The sequence below is a fragment of the Oncorhynchus mykiss genome, chromosome 30, assembly GCF_013265735.2.
Source record: "Oncorhynchus mykiss isolate Arlee chromosome 30, USDA_OmykA_1.1, whole genome shotgun sequence".
In the NCBI taxonomy this organism is placed as follows: Eukaryota; Metazoa; Chordata; class Actinopteri; order Salmoniformes; family Salmonidae; genus Oncorhynchus; species Oncorhynchus mykiss.
The window spans coordinates 9,168,326-9,186,714 of record NC_050570.1 but is presented as its reverse complement, the minus strand read 5'-3'; the positions used below and the strand labels follow the sequence as shown (position 1 = coordinate 9,186,714).

Genomic DNA, 18,389 nt, shown 5'->3' with positions numbered 1-18,389 from the left:
CCACCTTGATCACAACAACTTATGCACCAAAACTATACTTTCAGGGATCATTTCTATAGTGCGTTACTTGAGAAATGTGTGTCTAAAGTGGTAGATCTCGCTATCCATGATGACGATTCAAGATATTCCCGTTCAGAGCATGAATCTGGTGGTTAGAAATGACATTGCTCATTTTTCTTCCACCTTTGATGACTGTTCCTTGTTCTTCAATGAACTTGGATGAAGGGAATATGTTCTGAGTGGATGATAACCATGTACAATAAAAGCTACTGAAATGTCTCCCAAATCCTTATCGTTAGTAAAATAAAACCTCTTGAATCAGTCCTGAGACCCCAGCAATAATCTTTTCAGTTTTCTGGCTTTCGTTGATCTCCATGTCCAGCCCTTATATTTTGCTTCAAAATGAGGAGTTTTAAAATTTTCCTTTCAGGACAACCTTTGACCTTCATACGTAGAAGAACCTTGTACTTTCTAACAACTTTTTGGTAGCTTGTGAGCGTCATAGAGCAAAACATGTTACATGTGCATGTTCGATAGAGTCTCAGCTTTTCATAGATAGCTTTTAGTAGTTTGTAATTCAAACCTTTCTGACTCTACAGATGTTTCTGTAAAAAAAAGACCCGGGCCTGGGCACCTTCGGAATCCGTCTTTGTCTCACAAACACAGCTCTATCTCAGCCCCCGTTAATCACACAGACTAACTCTTGGTAACACTGGATGCAGAAGACAGAGACGAATCTGATGGTACAACCCATACGTCTATAGCTAAAACACACAATGTTTAAAAGGGGGTAGAATTCAACACAAATAACCGGCTTTGAAATATGGATGGCTGTCCATCAACATTAGGTCATATTTTACCTGTTGGCAACCAGCATCGCTGACCATTTTTCTCAATTGAGAAACCTAGCAATTCTCCATAATTAACATAATTTGATTGCAACAACTGTTGATGCTGAGAATGCAACACAAACCGGTGGTGCAAATGCTCTTTTCAAGATGCTCCACCTTGATCACAACAACTTATGCACCAAAACTATACTTTCAGGGATCATTTCTATAGTGCGTTACTTGAGAAATGTGTGTCTAAAGTGGTAGATCTCGCTATCCATGATGACGATTCAAGATATTCCCGTTCAGAGCATGAATCTGGTGGTTAGAAATGACATTGCTCATTTTTCTTCCACCTTTGATGACTGTTCCTTGTTCTTCAATGAACTTGGGTGAAGGGAATATGTTCTGAGTGGATGATAACCATATACAATAAAAGCTACTGAAATGTCTCCCAAATCCTTATCGTTAGTAAAATAAAACCTCTTGAATCAGTCCTGAGACCCCAGCAATAATCTTTTCAGTTTTCTGGCTTTCGTTGATCTCCATGTCCAGCCCTTATATTTTGCTTCAAAATGAGGAGTTTTAAAATGTTCCTTTCAGGACAACCTTTGACCTTCATACGTAGAAGAACCTTGTACTTTCTAACAACTTTTTGGTAGCATGTGAGCGTCATAGAGCAAAACATGTTACATGTGCATGTTCGATAGAGTCTCAGCTTTTCATAGATAGCTTTTAGTAATTTGTAATTCAAACCTTTCTGACTCTACAGATGTTTCTTTAAAAAAAAGACCCGGGCCTGGGCACCTTCGGAATCCGTCTTTGTCTCACAAACACAGCTCTATCTCAGCCCCCGTTAATCACACAGACTAACTCTTGGTACCACTGGATGCAGAAGACAGAGACGAATCTGATGGTACAACCCATACGTCTATAGCTAAAACACACAATGTTTAAAAGGGGGTAGAATTCAACACAAATAACCGGCTTTGAAATATGGATGGCTGTCCATCAACATTAGGTCATATTTTACCTGTTGGCAACCAGCATCGCTGACCATTTTTCTCAATTGAGAAACCTAGCAATTCTCCATAATTAACATAATTTGATTGCAACAACTGTTGATGCTGAGAATGCAACACAAACCGGTGGTGCAAATGCTCTTTTCAAGATGCTCCACCTTGATCACAACAACTTATGCACCAAAACTATACTTTCAGGGATCATTTCTATAGTGCGTTACTTGAGAAATGTGTGTCTAAAGTGGTAGATCTCGCTATCCATGATGACGATTCAAGATATTCCCGTTCAGAGCATGAATCTGGTGGTTAGAAATGACATTGCTCATTTTTCTTCCACCTTTGATGACTGTTCCTTGTTCTTCAATGAACTTGGATGAAGGGAATATGTTCTGAGTGGATGATAACCATGTACAATAAAAGCTACTGAAATGTCTCCCAAATCCTTATCGTTAGTAAAATAAAACCTCTTGAATCAGTCCTGAGACCCCAGCAATAATCTTTTCAGTTTTCTGGCTTTCGTTGATCTCCATGTCCAGCCCTTATATTTTGCTTCAAAATGAGGAGTTTTAAAATTTTCCTTTCAGGACAACCTTTGACCTTCATACGTAGAAGAACCTTGTACTTTCTAACAACTTTTTGGTAGCTTGTGAGCGTCATAGAGCAAAACATGTTACATGTGCATGTTCGATAGAGTCTCAGCTTTTCATAGATAGCTTTTAGTAGTTTGTAATTCAAACCTTTCTGACTCTACAGATGTTTCTGTAAAAAAAAGACCCGGGCCTGGGCACCTTCGGAATCCGTCTTTGTCTCACAAACACAGCTCTATCTCAGCCCCCGTTAATCACACAGACTAACTCTTGGTACCACTGGATGCAGAAGACAGAGACGAATCTGATGGTACAACCCATACGTCTATAGCTAAAACACACAATGTTTAAAAGGGGGTAGAATTCAACACAAATAACCGGCTTTGAAATATGGATGGCTGTCCATCAACATTAGGTCATATTTTACCTGTTGGCAACCAGCATCGCTGACCATTTTTCTCAATTGAGAAACCTAGCAATTCTCCATAATTAACATAATTTGATTGCAACAACTGTTGATGCTGAGAATGCAACACAAACCGCTGGTGCAAATGCTCTTTTCAAGATGCTCCACCTTGATCACAACAACTTATGCACCAAAACTATACTTTCAGGGATCATTTCTATAGTGCGTTACTTGAGAAATGTGTGTCTAAAGTGGTAGATCTCGCTATCCATGATGACGATTCAAGATATTCCCGTTCAGAGCATGAATCTGGTGGTTAGAAATGACATTGCTCATTTTTCTTCCACCTTTGATGACTGTTCCTTGTTCTTCAATGAACTTGGATGAAGGGAATATGTTCTGAGTGGATGATAACCATGTACAATAAAAGCTACTGAAATGTCTCCCAAATCCTTATCGTTAGTAAAATAAAACCTCTTGAATCAGTCCTGAGACCCCAGCAATAATCTTTTCAGTTTTCTGGCTTTCGTTGATCTCCATGTCCAGCCCTTATATTTTGCTTCAAAATGAGGAGTTTTAAAATGTTCCTTTCAGGACAACCTTTGACCTTCATACGTAGAAGAACCTTGTACTTTCTAACAACTTTTTGGTAGCATGTGAGCGTCATAGAGCAAAACATGTTACATGTGCATGTTCGATAGAGTCTCAGCTTTTCATAGATAGCTTTTAGTAATTTGTAATTCAAACCTTTCTGACTCTACAGATGTTTCTTTAAAAAAAAGACCCGGGCCTGGGCACCTTCGGAATCCGTCTTTGTCTCACAAACACAGCTCTATCTCAGCCCCCGTTAATCACACAGACTAACTCTTGGTACCACTGGATGCAGAAGACAGAGACGAATCTGATGGTACAACCCATACGTCTATAGCTAAAACACACAATGTTTAAAAGGGGGTAGAATTCAACACAAATAACCGGCTTTGAAATATGGATGGCTGTCCATCAACATTAGGTCATATTTTACCTGTTGGCAACCAGCATCGCTGACCATTTTTCTCAATTGAGAAACCTAGCAATTCTCCATAATTAACATAATTTGATTGCAACAACTGTTGATGCTGAGAATGCAACACAAACCGCTGGTGCAAATGCTCTTTTCAAGATGCTCCACCTTGATCACAACAACTTATGCACCAAGACTATACTTTCAGGGATCATTTCTATAGTGCGTTACTTGAGAAATGTGTGTCTAAAGTGGTAGATCTCGCTATCCATGATGACGATTCAAGATATTCCCGTTCAGAGCATGAATCTGGTGGTTAGAAATGACATTGCTCATTTTTCTTCCACCTTTGATGACTGTTCCTTGTTCTTCAATGAACTTGGATGAAGGGAATATGTTCTGAGTGGATGATAACCATGTACAATAAAAGCTACTGAAATGTCTCCCAAATCCTTATCGTTAGTAAAATAAAACCTCTTGAATCAGTCCTGAGACCCCAGCAATAATCTTTTCAGTTTTCTGGCTTTCGTTGATCTCCATGTCCAGCCCTTATATTTTGCTTCAAAATGAGGAGTTTTAAAATTTTCCTTTCAGGACAACCTTTGACCTTCATACGTAGAAGAACCTTGTACTTTCTAACAACTTTTTGGTAGCTTGTGAGCGTCATAGAGCAAAACATGTTACATGTGCATGTTCGATAGAGTCTCAGCTTTTCATAGATAGCTTTTAGTAATTTGTAATTCAAACCTTTCTGACTCTACAGATGTTTCTTTAAAAAAAAGACCCGGGCCTGGGCACCTTCGGAATCCGTCTTTGTCTCACAAACACAGCTCTATCTCAGCCCCCGTTAATCACACAGACTAACTCTTGGTACCACTGGATGCAGAAGACAGAGACGAATCTGATGGTACAACCCATACGTCTATAGCTAAAACACACAATGTTTAAAAGGGGGTAGAATTCAACACAAATAACCGGCTTTGAAATATGGATGGCTGTCCATCAACATTAGGTCATATTTTACCTGTTGGCAACCAGCATCGCTGACCATTTTTCTCAATTGAGAAACCTAGCAATTCTCCATAATTAACATAATTTGATTGCAACAACTGTTGATGCTGAGAATGCAACACAAACCGCTGGTGCAAATGCTCTTTTCAAGATGCTCCACCTTGATCACAACAACTTATGCACCAAGACTATACTTTCAGGGATCATTTCTATAGTGCGTTACTTGAGAAATGTGTGTCTAAAGTGGTAGATCTCGCTATCCATGATGACGATTCAAGATATTCCCGTTCAGAGCATGAATCTGGTGGTTAGAAATGACATTGCTCATTTTTCTTCCACCTTTGATGACTGTTCCTTGTTCTTCAATGAACTTGGATGAAGGGAATATGTTCTGAGTGGATGATAACCATGTACAATAAAAGCTACTGAAATGTCTCCCAAATCCTTATCGTTAGTAAAATAAAACCTCTTGAATCAGTCCTGAGACCCCAGCAATAATCTTTTCAGTTTTCTGGCTTTCGTTGATCTCCATGTCCAGCCCTTATATTTTGCTTCAAAATGAGGAGTTTTAAAATTTTCCTTTCAGGACAACCTTTGACCTTCATACGTAGAAGAACCTTGTACTTTCTAACAACTTTTTGGTAGCTTGTGAGCGTCATAGAGCAAAACATGTTACATGTGCATGTTCGATAGAGTCTCAGCTTTTCATAGATAGCTTTTAGTAATTTGTAATTCAAACCTTTCTGACTCTACAGATGTTTCTTTAAAAAAAAGACCCGGGCCTGGGCACCTTCGGAATCCGTCTTTGTCTCACAAACACAGCTCTATCTCAGCCCCCGTTAATCACACAGACTAACTCTTGGTACCACTGGATGCAGAAGACAGAGACGAATCTGATGGTACAACCCATACGTCTATAGCTAAAACACACAATGTTTAAAAGGGGGTAGAATTCAACACAAATAACCGGCTTTGAAATATGGATGGCTGTCCATCAACATTAGGTCATATTTTACCTGTTGGCAACCAGCATCGCTGACCATTTTTCTCAATTGAGAAACCTAGCAATTCTCCATAATTAACATAATTTGATTGCAACAACTGTTGATGCTGAGAATGCAACACAAACCGCTGGTGCAAATGCTCTTTTCAAGATGCTCCACCTTGATCACAACAACTTATGCACCAAGACTATACTTTCAGGGATCATTTCTATAGTGCGTTACTTGAGAAATGTGTGTCTAAAGTGGTAGATCTCGCTATCCATGATGACGATTCAAGATATTCCCGTTCAGAGCATGAATCTGGTGGTTAGAAATGACATTGCTCATTTTTCTTCCACCTTTGATGACTGTTCCTTGTTCTTCAATGAACTTGGATGAAGGGAATATGTTCTGAGTGGATGATAACCATGTACAATAAAAGCTACTGAAATGTCTCCCAAATCCTTATCGTTAGTAAAATAAAACCTCTTGAATCAGTCCTGAGACCCCAGCAATAATCTTTTCAGTTTTCTGGCTTTCGTTGATCTCCATGTCCAGCCCTTATATTTTGCTTCAAAATGAGGAGTTTTAAAATTTTCCTTTCAGGACAACCTTTGACCTTCATACGTAGAAGAACCTTGTACTTTCTAACAACTTTTTGGTAGCTTGTGAGCGTCATAGAGCAAAACATGTTACATGTGCATGTTCGATAGAGTCTCAGCTTTTCATAGATAGCTTTTAGTAATTTGTAATTCAAACCTTTCTGACTCTACAGATGTTTCTTTAAAAAAAAGACCCGGGCCTGGGCACCTTCGGAATCCGTCTTTGTCTCACAAACACAGCTCTATCTCAGCCCCCGTTAATCACACAGACTAACTCTTGGTACCACTGGATGCAGAAGACAGAGACGAATCTGATGGTACAACCCATACGTCTATAGCTAAAACACACAATGTTTAAAAGGGGGTAGAATTCAACACAAATAACCGGCTTTGAAATATGGATGGCTGTCCATCAACATTAGGTCATATTTTACCTGTTGGCAACCAGCATCGCTGACCATTTTTCTCAATTGAGAAACCTAGCAATTCTCCATAATTAACATAATTTGATTGCAACAACTGTTGATGCTGAGAATGCAACACAAACCGCTGGTGCAAATGCTCTTTTCAAGATGCTCCACCTTGATCACAACAACTTATGCACCAAGACTATACTTTCAGGGATCATTTCTGTAGTGCGTTACTTGAGAAATGTGTGTCTAAAGTGGTAGATCTCGCTATCCATGATGACGATTCAAGATATTCCCGTTCAGAGCATGAATCTGGTGGTTAGAAATGACATTGCTCATTTTTCTTCCACCTTTGATGACTGTTCCTTGTTCTTCAATGAACTTGGATGAAGGGAATATGTTCTGAGTGGATGATAACCATGTACAATAAAAGCTACTGAAATGTCTCCCAAATCCTTATCGTTAGTAAAATAAAACCTCTTGAATCAGTCCTGAGACCCCAGCAATAATCTTTTCAGTTTTCTGGCTTTCGTTGATCTCCATGTCCAGCCCTTATATTTTGCTTCAAAATGAGGAGTTTTAAAATTTTCCTTTCAGGACAACCTTTGACCTTCATACGTAGAAGAACCTTGTACTTTCTAACAACTTTTTGGTAGCTTGTGAGCGTCATAGAGCAAAACATGTTACATGTGCATGTTCGATAGAGTCTCAGCTTTTCATAGATAGCTTTTAGTAGTTTGTAATTCAAACCTTTCTGACTCTACAGATGTTTCTGTAAAAAAAAGACCCGGGCCTGGGCACCTTCGGAATCCGTCTTTGTCTCACAAACACAGCTCTATCTCAGCCCCCGTTAATCACACAGACTAACTCTTGGTAACACTGGATGCAGAAGACAGAGACGAATCTGATGGTACAACCCATACGTCTATAGCTAAAACACACAATGTTTAAAAGGGGGTAGAATTCAACACAAATAACCGGCTTTGAAATATGGATGGCTGTCCATCAACATTAGGTCATATTTTACCTGTTGGCAACCAGCATCGCTGACCATTTTTCTCAATTGAGAAACCTAGCAATTCTCCATAATTAACATAATTTGATTGCAACAACTGTTGATGCTGAGAATGCAACACAAACCGGTGGTGCAAATGCTCTTTTCAAGATGCTCCACCTTGATCACAACAACTTATGCACCAAAACTATACTTTCAGGGATCATTTCTATAGTGCGTTACTTGAGAAATGTGTGTCTAAAGTGGTAGATCTCGCTATCCATGATGACGATTCAAGATATTCCCGTTCAGAGCATGAATCTGGTGGTTAGAAATGACATTGCTCATTTTTCTTCCACCTTTGATGACTGTTCCTTGTTCTTCAATGAACTTGGGTGAAGGGAATATGTTCTGAGTGGATGATAACCATATACAATAAAAGCTACTGAAATGTCTCCCAAATCCTTATCGTTAGTAAAATAAAACCTCTTGAATCAGTCCTGAGACCCCAGCAATAATCTTTTCAGTTTTCTGGCTTTCGTTGATCTCCATGTCCAGCCCTTATATTTTGCTTCAAAATGAGGAGTTTTAAAATGTTCCTTTCAGGACAACCTTTGACCTTCATACGTAGAAGAACCTTGTACTTTCTAACAACTTTTTGGTAGCATGTGAGCGTCATAGAGCAAAACATGTTACATGTGCATGTTCGATAGAGTCTCAGCTTTTCATAGATAGCTTTTAGTAATTTGTAATTCAAACCTTTCTGACTCTACAGATGTTTCTTTAAAAAAAAGACCCGGGCCTGGGCACCTTCGGAATCCGTCTTTGTCTCACAAACACAGCTCTATCTCAGCCCCCGTTAATCACACAGACTAACTCTTGGTACCACTGGATGCAGAAGACAGAGACGAATCTGATGGTACAACCCATACGTCTATAGCTAAAACACACAATGTTTAAAAGGGGGTAGAATTCAACACAAATAACCGGCTTTGAAATATGGATGGCTGTCCATCAACATTAGGTCATATTTTACCTGTTGGCAACCAGCATCGCTGACCATTTTTCTCAATTGAGAAACCTAGCAATTCTCCATAATTAACATAATTTGATTGCAACAACTGTTGATGCTGAGAATGCAACACAAACCGGTGGTGCAAATGCTCTTTTCAAGATGCTCCACCTTGATCACAACAACTTATGCACCAAAACTATACTTTCAGGGATCATTTCTATAGTGCGTTACTTGAGAAATGTGTGTCTAAAGTGGTAGATCTCGCTATCCATGATGACGATTCAAGATATTCCCGTTCAGAGCATGAATCTGGTGGTTAGAAATGACATTGCTCATTTTTCTTCCACCTTTGATGACTGTTCCTTGTTCTTCAATGAACTTGGATGAAGGGAATATGTTCTGAGTGGATGATAACCATGTACAATAAAAGCTACTGAAATGTCTCCCAAATCCTTATCGTTAGTAAAATAAAACCTCTTGAATCAGTCCTGAGACCCCAGCAATAATCTTTTCAGTTTTCTGGCTTTCGTTGATCTCCATGTCCAGCCCTTATATTTTGCTTCAAAATGAGGAGTTTTAAAATTTTCCTTTCAGGACAACCTTTGACCTTCATACGTAGAAGAACCTTGTACTTTCTAACAACTTTTTGGTAGCTTGTGAGCGTCATAGAGCAAAACATGTTACATGTGCATGTTCGATAGAGTCTCAGCTTTTCATAGATAGCTTTTAGTAGTTTGTAATTCAAACCTTTCTGACTCTACAGATGTTTCTGTAAAAAAAAGACCCGGGCCTGGGCACCTTCGGAATCCGTCTTTGTCTCACAAACACAGCTCTATCTCAGCCCCCGTTAATCACACAGACTAACTCTTGGTACCACTGGATGCAGAAGACAGAGACGAATCTGATGGTACAACCCATACGTCTATAGCTAAAACACACAATGTTTAAAAGGGGGTAGAATTCAACACAAATAACCGGCTTTGAAATATGGATGGCTGTCCATCAACATTAGGTCATATTTTACCTGTTGGCAACCAGCATCGCTGACCATTTTTCTCAATTGAGAAACCTAGCAATTCTCCATAATTAACATAATTTGATTGCAACAACTGTTGATGCTGAGAATGCAACACAAACCGCTGGTGCAAATGCTCTTTTCAAGATGCTCCACCTTGATCACAACAACTTATGCACCAAAACTATACTTTCAGGGATCATTTCTATAGTGCGTTACTTGAGAAATGTGTGTCTAAAGTGGTAGATCTCGCTATCCATGATGACGATTCAAGATATTCCCGTTCAGAGCATGAATCTGGTGGTTAGAAATGACATTGCTCATTTTTCTTCCACCTTTGATGACTGTTCCTTGTTCTTCAATGAACTTGGATGAAGGGAATATGTTCTGAGTGGATGATAACCATGTACAATAAAAGCTACTGAAATGTCTCCCAAATCCTTATCGTTAGTAAAATAAAACCTCTTGAATCAGTCCTGAGACCCCAGCAATAATCTTTTCAGTTTTCTGGCTTTCGTTGATCTCCATGTCCAGCCCTTATATTTTGCTTCAAAATGAGGAGTTTTAAAATGTTCCTTTCAGGACAACCTTTGACCTTCATACGTAGAAGAACCTTGTACTTTCTAACAACTTTTTGGTAGCATGTGAGCGTCATAGAGCAAAACATGTTACATGTGCATGTTCGATAGAGTCTCAGCTTTTCATAGATAGCTTTTAGTAATTTGTAATTCAAACCTTTCTGACTCTACAGATGTTTCTTTAAAAAAAAGACCCGGGCCTGGGCACCTTCGGAATCCGTCTTTGTCTCACAAACACAGCTCTATCTCAGCCCCCGTTAATCACACAGACTAACTCTTGGTACCACTGGATGCAGAAGACAGAGACGAATCTGATGGTACAACCCATACGTCTATAGCTAAAACACACAATGTTTAAAAGGGGGTAGAATTCAACACAAATAACCGGCTTTGAAATATGGATGGCTGTCCATCAACATTAGGTCATATTTTACCTGTTGGCAACCAGCATCGCTGACCATTTTTCTCAATTGAGAAACCTAGCAATTCTCCATAATTAACATAATTTGATTGCAACAACTGTTGATGCTGAGAATGCAACACAAACCGCTGGTGCAAATGCTCTTTTCAAGATGCTCCACCTTGATCACAACAACTTATGCACCAAGACTATACTTTCAGGGATCATTTCTATAGTGCGTTACTTGAGAAATGTGTGTCTAAAGTGGTAGATCTCGCTATCCATGATGACGATTCAAGATATTCCCGTTCAGAGCATGAATCTGGTGGTTAGAAATGACATTGCTCATTTTTCTTCCACCTTTGATGACTGTTCCTTGTTCTTCAATGAACTTGGATGAAGGGAATATGTTCTGAGTGGATGATAACCATGTACAATAAAAGCTACTGAAATGTCTCCCAAATCCTTATCGTTAGTAAAATAAAACCTCTTGAATCAGTCCTGAGACCCCAGCAATAATCTTTTCAGTTTTCTGGCTTTCGTTGATCTCCATGTCCAGCCCTTATATTTTGCTTCAAAATGAGGAGTTTTAAAATGTTCCTTTCAGGACAACCTTTGACCTTCATACGTAGAAGAACCTTGTACTTTCTAACAACTTTTTGGTAGCATGTGAGCGTCATAGAGCAAAACATGTTACATGTGCATGTTCGATAGAGTCTCAGCTTTTCATAGATAGCTTTTAGTAATTTGTAATTCAAACCTTTCTGACTCTACAGATGTTTCTTTAAAAAAAAGACCCGGGCCTGGGCACCTTCGGAATCCGTCTTTGTCTCACAAACACAGCTCTATCTCAGCCCCCGTTAATCACACAGACTAACTCTTGGTACCACTGGATGCAGAAGACAGAGACGAATCTGATGGTACAACCCATACGTCTATAGCTAAAACACACAATGTTTAAAAGGGGGTAGAATTCAACACAAATAACCGGCTTTGAAATATGGATGGCTGTCCATCAACATTAGGTCATATTTTACCTGTTGGCAACCAGCATCGCTGACCATTTTTCTCAATTGAGAAACCTAGCAATTCTCCATAATTAACATAATTTGATTGCAACAACTGTTGATGCTGAGAATGCAACACAAACCGCTGGTGCAAATGCTCTTTTCAAGATGCTCCACCTTGATCACAACAACTTATGCACCAAGACTATACTTTCAGGGATCATTTCTATAGTGCGTTACTTGAGAAATGTGTGTCTAAAGTGGTAGATCTCGCTATCCATGATGACGATTCAAGATATTCCCGTTCAGAGCATGAATCTGGTGGTTAGAAATGACATTGCTCATTTTTCTTCCACCTTTGATGACTGTTCCTTGTTCTTCAATGAACTTGGATGAAGGGAATATGTTCTGAGTGGATGATAACCATGTACAATAAAAGCTACTGAAATGTCTCCCAAATCCTTATCGTTAGTAAAATAAAACCTCTTGAATCAGTCCTGAGACCCCAGCAATAATCTTTTCAGTTTTCTGGCTTTCGTTGATCTCCATGTCCAGCCCTTATATTTTGCTTCAAAATGAGGAGTTTTAAAATTTTCCTTTCAGGACAACCTTTGACCTTCATACGTAGAAGAACCTTGTACTTTCTAACAACTTTTTGGTAGCTTGTGAGCGTCATAGAGCAAAACATGTTACATGTGCATGTTCGATAGAGTCTCAGCTTTTCATAGATAGCTTTTAGTAATTTGTAATTCAAACCTTTCTGACTCTACAGATGTTTCTTTAAAAAAAAGACCCGGGCCTGGGCACCTTCGGAATCCGTCTTTGTCTCACAAACACAGCTCTATCTCAGCCCCCGTTAATCACACAGACTAACTCTTGGTACCACTGGATGCAGAAGACAGAGACGAATCTGATGGTACAACCCATACGTCTATAGCTAAAACACACAATGTTTAAAAGGGGGTAGAATTCAACACAAATAACCGGCTTTGAAATATGGATGGCTGTCCATCAACATTAGGTCATATTTTACCTGTTGGCAACCAGCATCGCTGACCATTTTTCTCAATTGAGAAACCTAGCAATTCTCCATAATTAACATAATTTGATTGCAACAACTGTTGATGCTGAGAATGCAACACAAACCGCTGGTGCAAATGCTCTTTTCAAGATGCTCCACCTTGATCACAACAACTTATGCACCAAGACTATACTTTCAGGGATCATTTCTATAGTGCGTTACTTGAGAAATGTGTGTCTAAAGTGGTAGATCTCGCTATCCATGATGACGATTCAAGATATTCCCGTTCAGAGCATGAATCTGGTGGTTAGAAATGACATTGCTCATTTTTCTTCCACCTTTGATGACTGTTCCTTGTTCTTCAATGAACTTGGATGAAGGGAATATGTTCTGAGTGGATGATAACCATGTACAATAAAAGCTACTGAAATGTCTCCCAAATCCTTATCGTTAGTAAAATAAAACCTCTTGAATCAGTCCTGAGACCCCAGCAATAATCTTTTCAGTTTTCTGGCTTTCGTTGATCTCCATGTCCAGCCCTTATATTTTGCTTCAAAATGAGGAGTTTTAAAATTTTCCTTTCAGGACAACCTTTGACCTTCATACGTAGAAGAACCTTGTACTTTCTAACAACTTTTTGGTAGCTTGTGAGCGTCATAGAGCAAAACATGTTACATGTGCATGTTCGATAGAGTCTCAGCTTTTCATAGATAGCTTTTAGTAATTTGTAATTCAAACCTTTCTGACTCTACAGATGTTTCTTTAAAAAAAAGACCCGGGCCTGGGCACCTTCGGAATCCGTCTTTGTCTCACAAACACAGCTCTATCTCAGCCCCCGTTAATCACACAGACTAACTCTTGGTACCACTGGATGCAGAAGACAGAGACGAATCTGATGGTACAACCCATACGTCTATAGCTAAAACACACAATGTTTAAAAGGGGGTAGAATTCAACACAAATAACCGGCTTTGAAATATGGATGGCTGTCCATCAACATTAGGTCATATTTTACCTGTTGGCAACCAGCATCGCTGACCATTTTTCTCAATTGAGAAACCTAGCAATTCTCCATAATTAACATAATTTGATTGCAACAACTGTTGATGCTGAGAATGCAACACAAACCGCTGGTGCAAATGCTCTTTTCAAGATGCTCCACCTTGATCACAACAACTTATGCACCAAGACTATACTTTCAGGGATCATTTCTGTAGTGCGTTACTTGAGAAATGTGTGTCTAAAGTGGTAGATCTCGCTATCCATGATGACGATTCAAGATATTCCCGTTCAGAGCATGAATCTGGTGGTTAGAAATGACATTGCTCATTTTTCTTCCACCTTTGATGACTGTTCCTTGTTCTTCAATGAACTTGGATGAAGGGAATATGTTCTGAGTGGATGATAACCATGTACAATAAAAGCTACTGAAATGTCTCCCAAATCCTTATCGTTAGTAAAATAAAACCTCTTGAATCAGTCCTGAGACCCCAGCAATAATCTTTTCAGTTTTCTGGCTTTCGTTGATCTCCATGTCCAGCCCTTAAATTTTGCTTCAAAATGAGGAGTTTTAAAATTTTCCTTTCAGGACAACCTTTGACCTTCATACGTAGAAGAACCTTGTACTTTCTAACAACTTTTTGGTAGCTTGTGAGCGTCATAGAGCAAAACATGTTACATGTGCATGTTCGATAGAGTCTCAGCTTTTCATAGATAGCTTTTAGTAGTTTGTAATTCAAACCTTTCTGACTCTACAGATGTTTCTGTAAAAAAAAGACCCGGGCCTGGGCACCTTCGGAATCCGTCTTTGTCTCACAAACACAGCTCTATCTCAGCCCCCGTTAATCACACAGACTAACTCTTGGTAACACTGGATGCAGAAGACAGAGACGAATCTGATGGTACAACCCATACGTCTATAGCTAAAACACACAATGTTTAAAAGGGGGTAGAATTCAACACAAATAACCGGCTTTGAAATATGGATGGCTGTCCATCAACATTAGGTCATATTTTACCTGTTGGCAACCAGCATCGCTGACCATTTTTCTCAATTGAGAAACCTAGCAATTCTCCATAATTAACATAATTTGATTGCAACAACTGTTGATGCTGAGAATGCAACACAAACCGGTGGTGCAAATGCTCTTTTCAAGATGCTCCACCTTGATCACAACAACTTATGCACCAAAACTATACTTTCAGGGATCATTTCTATAGTGCGTTACTTGAGAAATGTGTGTCTAAAGTGGTAGATCTCGCTATCCATGATGACGATTCAAGATATTCCCGTTCAGAGCATGAATCTGGTGGTTAGAAATGACATTGCTCATTTTTCTTCCACCTTTGATGACTGTTCCTTGTTCTTCAATGAACTTGGATGAAGGGAATATGTTCTGAGTGGATGATAACCATGTACAATAAAAGCTACTGAAATGTCTCCCAAATCCTTATCGTTAGTAAAATAAAACCTCTTGAATCAGTCCTGAGACCCCAGCAATAATCTTTTCAGTTTTCTGGCTTTCGTTGATCTCCATGTCCAGCCCTTATATTTTGCTTCAAAATGAGGAGTTTTAAAATTTTCCTTTCAGGACAACCTTTGACCTTCATACGTAGAAGAACCTTGTACTTTCTAACAACTTTTTGGTAGCTTGTGAGCGTCATAGAGCAAAACATGTTACATGTGCATGTTCGATAGAGTCTCAGCTTTTCATAGATAGCTTTTAGTAGTTTGTAATTCAAACCTTTCTGACTCTACAGATGTTTCTGTAAAAAAAAGACCCGGGCCTGGGCACCTTCGGAATCCGTCTTTGTCTCACAAACACAGCTCTATCTCAGCCCCCGTTAATCACACAGACTAACTCTTGGTACCACTGGATGCAGAAGACAGAGACGAATCTGATGGTACAACCCATACGTCTATAGCTAAAACACACAATGTTTAAAAGGGGGTAGAATTCAACACAAATAACCGGCTTTGAAATATGGATGGCTGTCCATCAACATTAGGTCATATTTTACCTGTTGGCAACCAGCATCGCTGACCATTTTTCTCAATTGAGAAACCTAGCAATTCTCCATAATTAACATAATTTGATTGCAACAACTGTTGATGCTGAGAATGCAACACAAACCGGTGGTGCAAATGCTCTTTTCAAGATGCTCCACCTTGATCACAACAACTTATGCACCAAAACTATACTTTCAGGGATCATTTCTATAGTGCGTTACTTGAGAAATGTGTGTCTAAAGTGGTAGATCTCGCTATCCATGATGACGATTCAAGATATTCCCGTTCAGAGCATGAATCTGGTGGTTAGAAATGACATTGCTCATTTTTCTTCCACCTTTGATGACTGTTCCTTGTTCTTCAATGAACTTGGATGAAGGGAATATGTTCTGAGTGGATGATAACCATGTACAATAAAAGCTACTGAAATGTCTCCCAAATCCTTATCGTTAGTAAAATAAAACCTCTTGAATCAGTCCTGAGACCCCAGCAATAATCTTTTCAGTTTTCTGGCTTTCGTTGATCTCCATGTCCAGCCCTTATATTTTGCTTCAAAATGAGGAGTTTTAAAATTTTCCTTTCAGGACAACCTTTGACCTTCATACGTAGAAGAACCTTGTACTTTCTAACAACTTTTTGGTAGCTTGTGAGCGTCATAGAGCAAAACATGTTACATGTGCATGTTCGATAGAGTCTCAGCTTTTCATAGATAGCTTTTAGTAGTTTGTAATTCAAACCTTTCTGACTCTACAGATGTTTCTGTAAAAAAAAGACCCGGGCCTGGGCACCTTCGGAATCCGTCTTTGTCTCACAAACACAGCTCTATCTCAGCCCCCGTTAATCACACAGACTAACTCTTGGTACCACTGGATGCAGAAGACAGAGACGAATCTGATGGTACAACCCATACGTCTATAGCTAAAACACACAATGTTTAAAAGGGGGTAGAATTCAACACAAATAACCGGCTTTGAAATATGGATGGCTGTCCATCAACATTAGGTCATATTTTACCTGTTGGCAACCAGCATCGCTGACCATTTTTCTCAATTGAGAAACCTAGCAATTCTCCATAATTAACATAATTTGATTGCAACAACTGTTGATGCTGAGAATGCAACACAAACCGCTGGTGCAAATGCTCTTTTCAAGATGCTCCACCTTGATCACAACAACTTATGCACCAAAACTATACTTTCAGGGATCATTTCTATAGTGCGTTACTTGAGAAATGTGTGTCTAAAGTGGTAGATCTCGCTATCCATGATGACGATTCAAGATATTCCCGTTCAGAGCATGAATCTGGTGGTTAGAAATGACATTGCTCATTTTTCTTCCACCTTTGATGACTGTTCCTTGTTCTTCAATGAACTTGGATGAAGGGAATATGTTCTGAGTGGATGATAACCATGTACAATAAAAGCTACTGAAATGTCTCCCAAATCCTTATCGTTAGTAAAATAAAACCTCTTGAATCAGTCCTGAGACCCCAGCAATAATCTTTTCAGTTTTCTGGCTTTCGTTGATCTCCATGTCCAGCCCTTATATTTTGCTTCAAAATGAGGAGTTTTAAAATGTTCCTTTCAGGACAACCTTTGACCTTCATACGTAGAAGAACCTTGTACTTTCTAACAACTTTTTGGTAGCATGTGAGCGTCATAGAGCAAAACATGTTACATGTGCATGTTCGATAGAGTCTCAGCTTTTCATAGATAGCTTTTAGTAATTTGTAATTCAAACCTTTCTGACTCTACAGATGTTTCTTTAAAAAAAAGACCCGGGCCTGGGCACCTTCGGAATCCGTCTTTGTCTCACAAACACAGCTCTATCTCAGCCCCCGTTAATCACACAGACTAACTCTTGGTACCACTGGATGCAGAAGACAGAGACGAATCTGATGGTACAACCCATACGTCTATAGCTAAAACACACAATGTTTAAAAGGGGGTAGAATTCAACACAAATAACCGGCTTTGAAATATGGATGGCTGTCCATCAACATTAGGTCATATTTTACCTGTTGGCAACCAGCATCGCTGACCATTTTTCTCAATTGAGAAACCTAGCAATTCTCCATAATTAACATAATTTGATTGCAACAACTGTTGATGCTGAGAATGCAACACAAACCGCTGGTGCAAATGCTCTTTTCAAGATGCTCCACCTTGATCACAACAACTTATGCACCAAGACTATACTTTCAGGGATCATTTCTATAGTGCGTTACTTGAGAAATGTGTGTCTAAAGTGGTAGATCTCGCTATCCATGATGACGATTCAAGATATTCCCGTTCAGAGCATGAATCTGGTGGTTAGAAATGACATTGCTCATTTTTCTTCCACCTTTGATGACTGTTCCTTGTTCTTCAATGAACTTGGATGAAGGGAATATGTTCTGAGTGGATGATAACCATGTACAATAAAAGCTACTGAAATGTCTCCCAAATCCTTATCGTTAGTAAAATAAAACCTCTTGAATCAGTCCTGAGACCCCA

General features: G+C 39.2%; 19 non-coding genes across 19 annotated transcripts; all 19 read left to right on the top strand.

Moving 5' to 3' along the window:
* Positions 1–28: 28 nt before the first annotated feature.
* On the top strand, positions 29–244 carry LOC118945854. Its single transcript, XR_005041012.1, has one exon. It is a non-coding gene; the product is annotated as a small nucleolar RNA U3 (small nucleolar RNA).
* Positions 245–1,031: 787 nt separating this feature from the next.
* On the top strand, positions 1,032–1,247 carry LOC118945862. Its single transcript, XR_005041020.1, has one exon. It is a non-coding gene; the product is annotated as a small nucleolar RNA U3 (small nucleolar RNA).
* Positions 1,248–2,034: 787 nt separating this feature from the next.
* On the top strand, positions 2,035–2,250 carry LOC118945853. Its single transcript, XR_005041011.1, has one exon. It is a non-coding gene; the product is annotated as a small nucleolar RNA U3 (small nucleolar RNA).
* A 787-nt stretch (positions 2,251–3,037) lies between these two features.
* On the top strand, positions 3,038–3,253 carry LOC118945852. Its single transcript, XR_005041010.1, has one exon. It is a non-coding gene; the product is annotated as a small nucleolar RNA U3 (small nucleolar RNA).
* Positions 3,254–4,040: 787 nt separating this feature from the next.
* LOC118945956 lies at positions 4,041–4,256 on the top strand. Its single transcript, XR_005041109.1, has one exon. It is a non-coding gene; the product is annotated as a small nucleolar RNA U3 (small nucleolar RNA).
* A 787-nt stretch (positions 4,257–5,043) lies between these two features.
* LOC118945955 lies at positions 5,044–5,259 on the top strand. Its single transcript, XR_005041108.1, has one exon. It is a non-coding gene; the product is annotated as a small nucleolar RNA U3 (small nucleolar RNA).
* Positions 5,260–6,046: 787 nt separating this feature from the next.
* On the top strand, positions 6,047–6,262 carry LOC118945953. Its single transcript, XR_005041106.1, has one exon. It is a non-coding gene; the product is annotated as a small nucleolar RNA U3 (small nucleolar RNA).
* Positions 6,263–7,049: 787 nt separating this feature from the next.
* Positions 7,050–7,265, top strand: LOC118945933. Its single transcript, XR_005041086.1, has one exon. It is a non-coding gene; the product is annotated as a small nucleolar RNA U3 (small nucleolar RNA).
* A 787-nt stretch (positions 7,266–8,052) lies between these two features.
* On the top strand, positions 8,053–8,268 carry LOC118945861. Its single transcript, XR_005041019.1, has one exon. It is a non-coding gene; the product is annotated as a small nucleolar RNA U3 (small nucleolar RNA).
* Positions 8,269–9,055: 787 nt separating this feature from the next.
* On the top strand, positions 9,056–9,271 carry LOC118945851. Its single transcript, XR_005041009.1, has one exon. It is a non-coding gene; the product is annotated as a small nucleolar RNA U3 (small nucleolar RNA).
* Positions 9,272–10,058: 787 nt separating this feature from the next.
* Positions 10,059–10,274, top strand: LOC118945850. The gene has a single exon (XR_005041008.1). It is a non-coding gene; the product is annotated as a small nucleolar RNA U3 (small nucleolar RNA).
* A 787-nt stretch (positions 10,275–11,061) lies between these two features.
* On the top strand, positions 11,062–11,277 carry LOC118945952. The gene has a single exon (XR_005041105.1). It is a non-coding gene; the product is annotated as a small nucleolar RNA U3 (small nucleolar RNA).
* Positions 11,278–12,064: 787 nt separating this feature from the next.
* On the top strand, positions 12,065–12,280 carry LOC118945951. The gene has a single exon (XR_005041104.1). It is a non-coding gene; the product is annotated as a small nucleolar RNA U3 (small nucleolar RNA).
* Positions 12,281–13,067: 787 nt separating this feature from the next.
* LOC118945950 lies at positions 13,068–13,283 on the top strand. The gene has a single exon (XR_005041103.1). It is a non-coding gene; the product is annotated as a small nucleolar RNA U3 (small nucleolar RNA).
* Positions 13,284–14,070: 787 nt separating this feature from the next.
* On the top strand, positions 14,071–14,286 carry LOC118945932. The gene has a single exon (XR_005041085.1). It is a non-coding gene; the product is annotated as a small nucleolar RNA U3 (small nucleolar RNA).
* A 787-nt stretch (positions 14,287–15,073) lies between these two features.
* Positions 15,074–15,289, top strand: LOC118945849. Its single transcript, XR_005041007.1, has one exon. It is a non-coding gene; the product is annotated as a small nucleolar RNA U3 (small nucleolar RNA).
* Positions 15,290–16,076: 787 nt separating this feature from the next.
* Positions 16,077–16,292, top strand: LOC118945847. The gene has a single exon (XR_005041005.1). It is a non-coding gene; the product is annotated as a small nucleolar RNA U3 (small nucleolar RNA).
* Positions 16,293–17,079: 787 nt separating this feature from the next.
* On the top strand, positions 17,080–17,295 carry LOC118945846. The gene has a single exon (XR_005041004.1). It is a non-coding gene; the product is annotated as a small nucleolar RNA U3 (small nucleolar RNA).
* A 787-nt stretch (positions 17,296–18,082) lies between these two features.
* LOC118945949 lies at positions 18,083–18,298 on the top strand. Its single transcript, XR_005041102.1, has one exon. It is a non-coding gene; the product is annotated as a small nucleolar RNA U3 (small nucleolar RNA).
* The last annotated feature ends 91 nt before the right edge of the window (positions 18,299–18,389 follow it).